Below are 12243 nucleotides of genomic sequence, written 5' to 3' on the forward strand. Positions count from 1 at the left end.
CTGCTGTGTACTGTGTGATGACCGTGACCACACCATAAAGGACTGCCACGCCACTTTGTCAGCCCACGAGATCAGACGCCGGCTTGCTGGAAAGAACTGTTGTTTTAAATGTGGCAGAGAGGGCCATGTAGCACGAATGTGCCGCAACGCCGCGTGGATCAAGTGCAAGTTATGCTCGAAACGTCACCTTTCCGTACTTTGCGCCATATGGAACCAAGATCGCAACTACCCGTCTCCGGAGAGCAGGGATCCACTTGTCCACCATGATCCAACGAAAAGTGTCAAGCCGCCAGTGACAAGTGCTCCAGCTAGTAGTGATATGTCTGCACCTGTCTTGATGCAAACGGCCACAGTTTGGGCGTCCGGAAAACACAATTCCGTGTTAGTTCGACTACTGCTTGACACCGGCAGCCAGAGAACCTTTATTCGACGCGACCTGTCCAAAAGGCTCGACCTGCCTTCCCTCGGGACAGAAGACCTCTCTCTCTGGACGTTTGGCACTTCTAAGTGTTCCCGCCCTTACAGCTGTCGAAGTGTCAAGCTCGAACTTCATAGTCGGTTCGACTCACGTAGCGTCACCGTAGATGCGTTGGAGGTACCGGAAGTCTGCACCGTGAAGACTCCAGCCATCGGACCAGATCTCCTCGCACAGTTGCGTGAACGCAAGATGTTTGTCGCAGATGATAATCGACTGGGCGATCGGCCGATACCGACAATCAGTGTCCTTATAGGATCAGATTGCTATTGGCGCATAGTGACCGGAAGAATAGAACGTCTACGCAGCGATCTATGCGCGGTTGAGACGGTCTTCGGTTGGCTAGTGCAAGGCGTCTACCCAGTAAGGCCCGCCAATGCCTTGCCTAATTGGAACTGCAGCGCATCTGCCCTATTCCTTGCGTGTGAGCGGAATGGGCAAGCCGAACCTGACATTGCTGACCCGACGGAGATGTGGCGACTCGATGCAATAGGGATAACCGACCCTCAGGATACCGCTGGAGTTTGTGACCAAACGGCAATGACTCAGTTCACACAGTACGTGCACAAGGAAGCTGGACGTTACGTGGTTCCTCTGATGATAAGGCACCAGGGAAGACTGACTAGCACCAATCGAAGTGTCGCCGAAAACCGGCTCAGACGCCAGCTTCAGCGCTTCGACGGACAACAGGAGCTACTCCAGGAGTATGACCGCACCATCAGTGAGTACTTCAAAGAAGGTCACGCCGAACGTGTCGACACCTCTCGAGAACCCGAAGCGACGGTTTACTACCTTCCGCACCATGCAGTCATCCGTCGGGAAGCTATCACTACGAAGATACGCGTAGTGTTTGACGCCTCTTCCCATGAACGGGGCGAGTCATCGCTCAACGATATCTTGGACAAAGGGGTGAAACTTGGTGCCGAGCTCTTGCAACTGCTTGTACAGTTCAGGATGAACCCAATTATCCTGACAGCGGACATCCGGAAGGCTTTCCTTCAAATTTCAATCCGACCTGAAGACCGCGACGCTCTCCGCTTTCTATGGGTTGACCGACTGCCCGGCGACGAGGGGAAAATACCTTCCATCGTCGAATGGCGAATGACTCGTGTGCCCTTCGGAGCGTCGTCTAGCCCTTTCCTTCTATCTGCTACTTTGCAGCATCACTTCGAAATGTGGAAAAGGGCTCAGCCAATAATAGCTACACGCCTAAAGACATCATTCTACGTGGACGACCTCGTCATAGGAGCTTCCACTGAAGAAGAGGCCCTCGAAATCTACCGTGCTGCATTAGCCATCTTAGCAGATGCAAGTATGGAGTTGAGAAAGTGGTGCTCCAACTCCAGCGTTCTTTGCCATCAATTCCTGAAGGACAACACTTCTCTCGACACCATTGGAGAAGCCAAAGCAACAACAAAGCTGCTTGGCTTAGTATGGGACCGCGAAGCTGACGATATCGTGCTTACCACCAAAGCCGTTTCCGAGTATGTCGCTGCGCACTCAGCCACGAAACGCACCATTCTGCAGTCATTCGCAAGAATCTATGATCCTTTAGGTCTTATGGCTCCGTTCATCATTCGAGCGAAATTATTGTTCCAGCAGCTGTGGCGTAGGAACTCACCGTGGGATGAGCCATTACCGGAAGACGTCGAGAAACAGTGGGAAGGCTGGACATCCGAACTACCAACGCTCTCCTCGCTGCGAATTCCACGCTGCGTCATCTGTCACAATCCGCGACAGATTTCACCGTTTGAACTTCACCTGTTCTGCGATGCAAGCCCACTGGCATACGGCGTAGCCGTCTACATGCGCTACGAGATCAGAGGAGGAACAGTTAAGGTTCAGCTGCTCATGAGCAAGTGCAGGGTCGCACCGCTGAAGACTACCTCGCTGCCACGCCTAGAGCTGCTTGCGTGCCTGTTGGCTGCCAGGCTTTGGAACTACCTCCGAGGAATTCCAGAGACATCCAGCTGTCAGGGCGTGTTTTGGAGCGACTCATCGATAGCCCTACACTGGATTGCTGCTGACGCGAGACGTTGGGAGACTTTCGTGAGAAACCGTGTTCTCGAAATCCAACGCTTGACTTCGGGGTATTCTTGGAGGCACTGTGCAGGCACCGACAACCCAGCAGATTTGCTCACGCGTGGAGTAGCAGCCCAGTTATTGACGCGCAAGTTTTGCTGGTGGACCGGTCCTACGTGGTTGTCACAGCCCCATTTGCAATGGCCTGCGAATATTTGTTCTGCTCCTTCACCGGAGGCCCTTTCTAGCGAGACCAGTGAAGAGATATCCGCTTGCCCCACCGCAGTAGTGGTACTCTCGTCGCCCCCACACGAGCCATTGCTTGAGGTTGCAAGCTTTGGACGCCTCTCCCGATTACTGCGAGTAACGGCTTGGATCATGCGGTTTCGTCGGAACGCTTCGCAGAACATGCCATCTTGTACCGGACCACTTACGGCGTCAGAGTTGCACCAGGCGGAGATGTATTGGTTGAGGCATGTCCAACACTCCGCATTCGCAATCGAAGTCAAGGCCTTGGAGGAAGAACAACGAGTTCCCAACACCTCCAGTGTGCTGACGCTACAGCCGTTTCTCGACCGTGACAGACTACTTCGTGTAGGAGGCCGACTGCAGCAGCTTAACGACCGAGAGGAATTGAAGCATCCGATCTTGCTTCCTTCAGATCACCGGTTCACCGACCTCTTGGTTGATGCAACACACGTAAGGCTCCTACATGGAGGAGTTCAGCTCACCCTCCTGGACCTTCGGGAACGCTTTTGGATCCTCAAGGGGCGTCGCACAGTGAAGCGCGTTCTGAAAGCGTGCTTAGCATGCCGCCGACGGCGCCTACTTCCCGAAGCTGCCCCTGTAGCACCCTTGCCAAGGGAAAGAATTAGTGAAGCAACACCGTTTGAAGTGGTGGGAATTGACTTCTGCGGGCCACTCTATTGTCGTGCTGAATTACCATCCACTGTAAAAGTGTACATCGTTGTTTTTTCTTGTGCTGTGACGAGGGCAGTACACCTGGAGCTCACCACAGATATGACAGCGCAAGCATTTTTGCTAGCCTTCAGACGCTTTGCAGCACGACGTGGAATTCCTGCTATCGTGCACTCTGACAACGCGAAAACATTCCGCTGCAGCGCCAAGCATTTGTGCTCCCCTGTCAAAGACAACGTTCAAGACTATGCCAGCTCTCACCGAATCCAATGGCGCTTTATTGCTGAATGTGCGCCGTGGTGGGGAGGCTTCTGGGAGCGTGTAATCCGCACAATTAAGGATGCACTGAAGCGTTGCCTGGGACGGAGCAGCTTGAGCTACAACGAGCTACTCACCGTGCTTGCTGAAGTTGAGGCGGCAGTTAACTGCCGTCCGCTCACCTACTTGGAGGATGACGTCACATCCGCAGAAGTTTTGACGCCCTCACACTTCTTAGTCGGCAAGCGTCTCGTCACTTTGCCAACAGAACAAGAAAACCCCGCTCTTATTGCTGACGCGCCTGACCTTCGACGACGAGCTCGGCATCGGGAACAGCTGCTTCGCAGGCTTTGGAAGCAGTGGAAGAAGGAATACCTTCTTTTCCTGCGCTCTGCTCACCACAGCAAGCCTGTGCCGTCATCGAACTTAAAGCCCGACGATCTTGTCGTCGTCGAGGACATAAACACTCCGCCTATGGCATGGAAGATGGGCCGCGTCGTTAAGGCGTTTCAAGGAAGAGACGGTATTGCGCGGTCCTTCCTGATACTACTATCGAACGGCCAGCAAGTGCGACGTCCCATACAGCGGCTTTACCTCCTGGAGGCGCACACGTGCAGCGCGGCCGCGGGAGTGTGATGAAAACTGAAGACGACGAAGAGGAGAGAACGCGTGAGAAAAAGGCTCGAGCTAGCGCCATCTTTGAGCAGTCGGTTCAATAAACCGCTACCGGCGGACGCGCAGTCGCTTCGTTCCTTACACCACTCACTGGGAAGCTTGACTGCCTCGCTGCGGAATTCCCCATCTTCACTCTAATTCAGGTGACGCATTACGGCCACAACACCGTTTATCCGAACCAGGTGGAGTATCCCTGTGATCCATGGACAGATCACCCGCGGAAAAAATACCGGTTTCATTTCACGCGATGAACTCCTGTTCGGGCAGCACGCCTTGCTCGCACGCACGCGCACCACATATACACGGACGGGTTCTTCACCAACAACACGGCCGGTGCCTCTTTTGTGGCGTTCGAACCGACTGTCCGCCTCTGTGTGATCCGCAAGTTTAACCTGCTGAGCGCCTCTAGTGCGTATAGCCCTCAGGTGTGTGCTGTGTCGGAGGCGCAGGCATATGTGGCATCTGTACGCGGCACAGCTGCGGTGCACGTGCATAGTGATTGCTTGTCGCCCTTAACATCACTCTCGCAACTTTATGGCACAGATAAGCGCGTGCGTCAGATCAAGCGCGCGTTACGTGCATTGCACATCGGCGGTCGCCGAGTTTTCATGCACCACGTCCCGGGACACCGGGGCCTGGTGGGCAACGAGCTTGCCGATGGGGCCGCGTCGTCGGCGCGATCCACCGGAATGATTCGGCCTAGTGCCACTTCATTCCGCACGATCCGCAGCCGCCTCCATGCCGCCGCCAAAAACCAGTGGCACAATTGCTGGCAGCGGGGGGGGGGGGGGGGGGGGGGCTGGTACATCCCTCTATAACTGGGTGGGTAGTGTGCAGACCCGTCCCATCATGGTTACCCCCGAACCGCCATCTCGCGTGTCTCATGACAGAACATGGACATTACCCTCAATATCTGTAGAGATTCCATTTAAGTTCATCGAATCTGTGCGCGTGTGGGGAAGAATGCGACGGCGTGCTCCACTATCTCACCGCGTGCTCGCGCACCACGCACATTGCCGCCCAGTTACGGGCGGAGTGTCACATTAACGATATCACGCCTGCCATTTTCCCAAGGTTCCTTCAAAGTAAGAGCTCACGGGCCTTACTACTGCAGCTGGTGCACACCAACACTTCACTCGTACCTATTGTACCTAGTCTTTCCTCTATTCCTGATGCACGTTAGAACCTCCTCCTCTTCTCCCTGGCTCTCTTCTTCCCTCTCCTACTCTGCTTCTTTCTGCCATCATATATTTCACGTTACTGTCGCATGATCTGTGACTCGCCATTTGCACTGTTTATGCCAACCAAGGCGGGACACGCCCCAAGCCACATGGCATTAACGGCATGCACCATCCTCATTCTCTCTCACCCCCTCCCTCTACACTTTTCACTATGGCTGACTATACTTGCACCTTCACTCACTAATCATGTATTCCAAACAGTGATTTCTCTCCGTAGCACTACGCCACGCGAATGTACAGGATGGGCCCGGCCTTCCTGCGTTCGAGTGCCGCGACCGCTCCTGATCCCCCAAGCCGGCCCGGACAACCAGAAGAACGAGCTACTCAGGCTCATAACCCTCGCAGTTTTTTATCTCATTTTGTTTTCTCAAATAAACTCGCACATGATGATCGCTGCGGGTCACTGCCGAAAGCCGACACCTAAACTTAACCACGTAATTTTATCACTTACGGAGCTGCTTATCAGGTTTTTCATGCTACTCTCTCCATATCCGCGTTATTTGTTTCTTCGAATCCGCTTCACCCTGCTGACCTCGCCTCCGAAATTTTTTTGTACTTCTATTGGATTTTTCTATGAATGTTTTGGGGTGTTCTCGTCGCCGATAACCCATTTTATTTTATGATTGGCTGTTTTTTCCCGTTATACCTTCAGGTGGTGCGGGCTTACCCCCATATTTCTTTTTGTATTCTTTTTAGTCCTGGGGTAAAAATCAAGCCACCCACCCTCACTACTTCGTCTGCTTTGCCCTGACCTGTTCTAATAAGGCCCTCTGCAAGGGGGGGCACGAGAGAAGGAGAATGCCCGGATGGTGGAAGGTATAAGAAAGCCAGCAAGCTGCCGCGGGGAGAACACTTTTGCTTTGCCCTAGCGTGCAGGTGAACGTTTTTTATATGTTTTCTTGGTGCACACCGCTCACCCGCAACGATGTATGAAATTTGTCATTTGTTTTTACGTCGCCCCGTCTTCCCTGCCGGACCCTCTCCGATGGTCAACCTGGTTCTAGCTCCAAGCAGACGCTGTTGAAGGTTTACAAACCCCGGCCCGTAACACTGCCTAATTAATTCCGAGTAAACATGCCGTTCAATGACGACATCTAGCATGCCAAGGATTCGTTCTCTAACACAACTTTGCCGGAAATGTTGCAAACTAACCCGCGTAAGCTTTCGAATATTGTCCGTGGCAATCGCCTTATCCAACTGGTACGCGATGATAACACTTTAGTCCCTCCTCCACAGTGCTGCTCAGTGTTTAACGATGCGTTTGTTTCTTTTTTTTTCTGTAAAACCACGCCTGTTTACCATGTTCTCGCGACCGTAACTTTCCTCCTATGGATCCCATATAGTCATTTATTCTGCAGGCATTGGTAAACTCATTATAAATCTTTAAATTTCATCATCGTCTGGCTGTGATTCAATTACCTCAAAAATAGTGAAATTGATGGAAGTGTACTCCTCTGTTATCCGGTCCAATATTTTTGCTCAATGTTTAAAGTGCTCCACAATTCCCGGTGGTTGGAATGTAGGAGGGGTGGTTCCAGTCCATAAGTCAGGTAATGTGCATCTTCCCGATAATTACAGACCCATATCACTGAAAAAGCATCCCATGTAAGCTTCTTGAGCACGTTATTTACTCCCGTTTAATCGAATTTTTAGAAGACAACTCTTGCTTCACTAACTGCCAGCATGATTTCAAGAAAATGTTTTCCTGTGGAACGCAGCTATTATCTTTTGGTAATATTTTATACATAACGACATCAGTTCTGATATCCATTGCATATTCTTAGATTTCGCGAAAGCTTTCGATGGCGTGGCGCAAGACTTACTTCTAAATTAAGCAAACTCAACATAGACACCAACGTATTCCACTGGATTAAAGAATTTCTTTCTGACCGCACCCAGTTTGTGACTACGTTCGTCTACTCTTTCTCCTGTTTCATCCAGTGTCCCACAACGATCTGTGTTGGGACCCTTGCTCTTTCTCATTTACATTAACGACCTCCCAACTGTATCACGTTTTCATCAATAAACCTTTTTGCCGACGATTGCGTCGTCTACAGAAAACTATCCCAACCCTCTTATCAGCAGAAACTTCAAGGAGATGTTAACCATTTGTCCTTTATTGCTCATGGTGCAATAAATGGATGGTGCGACTAAGCATCAAGAAGTGTAAAAGCATGCGAATATCTCGACGGGGCCACACTATTAGCAGCACGTATTTTCTTGACGGTGTTCGGACGCGAGTACGCGTGGAGGAGACAGAGACGACTCGACGGCCTGAATCCACTGTCAACTGGTTTTATTTTACGGCGAAGCTGTCTATGGCTAGATTTCCAGGGAATTTTGGTGTCCGTCAACAGATCTGCGTGTGCAAAAACTCAGCTCCTGAATTTGATGCAAAATCGCTTCATTCTGTGCAAAAGCTTATACGTCTCATCACTTGGATATGCATTTACGGTAGATTAGTTATCACTGTAGGCGCCACTTTCAAGATCAGTAGAATCTCAGGTAGATAATAAGCGTTTCTCAAAGATTTACTGCTGTGCGTCCCGCGTCGGTCATGTGTATGCTCGGACCGCCGTCTCTTCGTCGTCGTTCCAAGCGCTTGCGTGCCTAGTTTCCTTCCGCTCTCCTGGCGTGGCGGTCCCGTCGCGCGTGTCTAGTTTCTTCTGGCTCCGCGAGGTGGCGGTAGTCTTCAACGTGAATTCACTCTCACGAGTGAAGCCGACGGGAGCGGACGTGTCGAGTTGAGGTGCCATTTCAGCGCAGCAGGAGCAGCGTGCCAAAGAGAAGTTTTGTTATTTTATATTTCACTTTTTGGTTTTTTTTAGGAGGGTTAGCTTAGCCAAGCAATCTTTATAAATTATTTTAATGCTTTTTCACTTTCTTGATCTTCTCGCTTAGATAAAAGTAGGTAAAGAATAATTGTTTTTTTTTTTGCCACATCTACGCCTTGTTGGTACGAGATGATGGTTGGTACTAGGGGGAACCCACGCGTGTGTTGTTCTGAGTGCGAGCGTTCCTACGCGCTGGAAGAAACGCGGTTTAAGTCAGCACGCGAAGCGAATGGTGCAGATTTTATCTGTAGGATGTTTGTGCTAGGGTCGCGGCTAGACCGCCTAGAGCAAGACAAGGATAAGTTAGCTAAGCCGGTTGGAAAGCTAGAAAAGGACCTTAAAATCGAGCAGAAGCAGAGGAAGGAGGCAGAAGAAAAGCTAGCTAACACAGAAATCCAGCTGAGCGCCACCATTCTGCAAAGCAATGATGAACGCATCGAGGCGAGCACCGCGAACGGAGCTGGCTCCGATGCCAATGCAGAGACAGCCGAACCCGCCACGCCGGGAAGCAGTGGCGGAAACGTCAGTGATAGTCACGAAGGGGATACCACTGACGCGGCCGGGGAAGAAAACAAAGCCAAGGGCAAGGATAAGAAAGGAGGGGAGGGCACTGTGACTTCGGGGGCAGCTTTCGGCGGTGAGGGGGAAGGAAAGTGTCGAGTTGTCTTTGTTGGGGATTCCAACATGCGTAAAGTAGAACCGGCGATAGCAGAGAGGGTAGGGGCAGACGAACGAGTCCAGGTTAGCGCGCTTACGGGAAAGCCGACTAGAGGGGTGATAGCGAAGGCGAAGGAACGCATGTGGGACACAATGGAGGAGAGACACCTATAGTGGTGATAATGGGCGGAGTGATTGACGTACTGCACGGACGATGAGCAGGGATCACAAAGCAAATAGCCAAAGGGGTCACCGACCTCCGGAATGTTTCAAAGGAAGTACAAATCGCGGTGTGCACGGTGCCAGAGGTTGAAAGGCAGGGTTATAAAATTGAAAGGGCAGTTCTTGCAGTAAACAGGGAAATTTGGACTCTAGCTAAAGCAATGAATTTTCCGGTCATTGACATCAACCGAGAAGTGCACCGAGCAGGCCGCGAAGGCGCTTTTGTGGTTGACGGGATACATTTTAGTGGAAGTGTAGCAACACCTGTCGGACGTCGATTCGCGGCACGAGCTGTAGCTTTTTTAGGCGGGCCCCAGGCAATCAGGAAGCAGGATTGAGTATTGAACATAGAGAAGCACCAGTAAAGGGCAGAATTAGGCGACCAGGAGTCAGGAAAAGACGCAGAAAGGATAATAATAGAGAAGGTAAAATTTGCTACATTAACATGCAGGGTGGTTGCAAGCAGGAAAAATGGCTGGAAATTCAAACGCAACTGAATGATGAAGCGATTAGCATGTACGCCTTGACCGAAACGCATCTACGAGATTTGGAGCAGCCGCCTGTTATTGACAACTTTGTATGGGAAGGGTGCAACAGAATGACCGGGTCAAGGAAAGGCGGAGGCGTAGGCGTACTAATTAGGCGAGGTCTGAAGTGGCGAAGGGTAAACGAGACATGTAAAGAGCATTTATGGATTAGTGGTACATGGAAGGTAAAAAGACGTGGCTGGGAGTAGCTTACCTATGGACAGGTAGTGATAGCAGAGAAAAAAATAAGGAATTGGTCGATTGCATTAGAAGCGATATTAATGAGTTCAGTAACTCGGGCCAGGTGATATTAGTGGGAGATATGAACGCGCACATGGACGATTTAGACGGATATACTGATTACAACGGCTCTCTAGTGCTGGATTTGTGTGATGAACAGAACCTTATAGCAGTTAACAGGGAGAATAAGTGTCATGGACAGGTAACGTGGCAATGCGAAAACAGGCAGTCATGTATCGACTACGCCTTAGTCTCAGAAATGGTCTACGAACAACTAGACCAAATGATAATAGACGAAAATGGAAAAAATAGCCTGGGAAGCGATCATAGACATTTAGCATTAAAGTTTGGGCGAGATACCAGCGCAGAACATGAACCAATAGCCTCAGAGTTTTTAAAAATGAATGACGAGCAAATAACAGAGATCGCAAACAACATAGAGAAGAAAATTGAGGCTTTTCCTACAGCAGTCTGGGAATATAAGGAACTGGTGGAGGTTATGCAGCATGAAATAAGGCGGACAAGGCAAAACAATTGTTGGATTGGAAAGAGGAAACCACGTAAGTGGTGGAACAAGGAAATTAAACAAGCTATAGAAGAGCGTAAAGAGGCATCTGGGGTTCATCGAGAAGCCAAAAAGTTGGGATTATAAGAAGAGGTGCTCCTTAGATGGAATACATACCGAGAAAAGAAAAGGGTTGCGAGTGAGCTCGTGCAAGAGAAAATTAAATGCGCAAGTGAACGTTGGGTGCATAACATTCACAAAAGAGACAAAGGCGCCCCAAAAAGATTCTGGAACCATATAAAAGCACTCGGAGCTCCAACTAGAAACTCGCAAACGGCTATTAGGGATGAAGACGGTAACATCTATGAAGGCGATGATGCGCTGCGGTACATCACAGACGTTATCAGGCATAACTTCGGCACGAGAAAAAGCGTAGCTCATACAACAGATCCAGCAACAACAGAGAGGCCTGAGAGATCAAAATTTAGCATAGAAAGCGTTTATTGGAAAAAGGCAGCAGAAAATGTCCCTAACAACACGGCAGCAGGACCCGATGAAATCCCAATACAGCTAATCAAAAACCTTGGTCCAAAAAGCAAGGCACTGCTGACTAATGCCATAGAGCAAGTGATTAGAACAAAGAATATTTCCGTTGGATGGCGTGAAAGCAAGATGAATCTCATCTACAAAGGCAAAGGAGATAAGGATAAGACGAGCTCGTACAGGCCAGTTACAGTAACGTCGGTGATATATAGAATGGCAATGCAAGCCATAAAATTAGAACTGTCGAAGTGGGTGGAGGAAAACGATGTATTGGGGGAACTACAGAATGGGTTCAGGCCAGGCAGACGCTTAGAAGACAATATGTTTGTACTAACTCAGTGCATAGAGATTTCAGTAGCTCAGAAAAGACCTTTATGGATAGCATTTCTAGATATTAAAGGAGCTTATGACAACGTAGACAGGGAATTGTTGTGGGTTATTCTTCAATACGAGGGCATAGATGACAATTTCCTGGAGCTGCTGAGGGAGATATATCGAGACAACCCAGTACAAGTGGCATGGGAAGGCCGAAAAGGAAACTAAATGGTGGGAATTCACCAAGGATTGAAGCAAGGATGCCCTCTGTCACCATTGTTGTTCACGCTTTAGGTCAAGGGCATAGAAAGACGACTGGAAAACAGCGAATTAGGTTTTGATTTATCCTACATGCGTAATGGACAAATGGTGCAACAGAAGGTCCCTGGACTGATGTACGCAGACGACATTGTGCTACTAGCGGACAATAAAAAAGATTTACAGATACTTGCGAATATCTGTGGAAACGCAGCGACAAATCTAGGCCTTAAGTTTAGCACAGAGAAATCAGGGATTATGATCTTTAATGAACACACGAGTAACTTCGTGGTGTCAATTCAACAGCAAGTAATACCCATAGTGAAGCAATATAAGTACCTCGGCGTACACATAAACGAAGGAAAGAATTACTCAAGCTACCACCAAGATAATCTGAAAATAAAGGGGAAGCGGAATGCAGCAATAATGAAACACAGAGCACTGTGGGGCCACAATAAGTATGAGGTGGTGCGTGGAATCTGGAAAGGAGTTATGGTGCCAGCGCTAACATTCGCAAATACCATTATATGCTTAAAATCGGATATATTGGCGG

This window comes from Dermacentor silvarum, chromosome 7 (genome assembly GCF_013339745.2).
Source record: "Dermacentor silvarum isolate Dsil-2018 chromosome 7, BIME_Dsil_1.4, whole genome shotgun sequence".
Classification (NCBI taxonomy): domain Eukaryota; kingdom Metazoa; phylum Arthropoda; class Arachnida; order Ixodida; family Ixodidae; genus Dermacentor; species Dermacentor silvarum.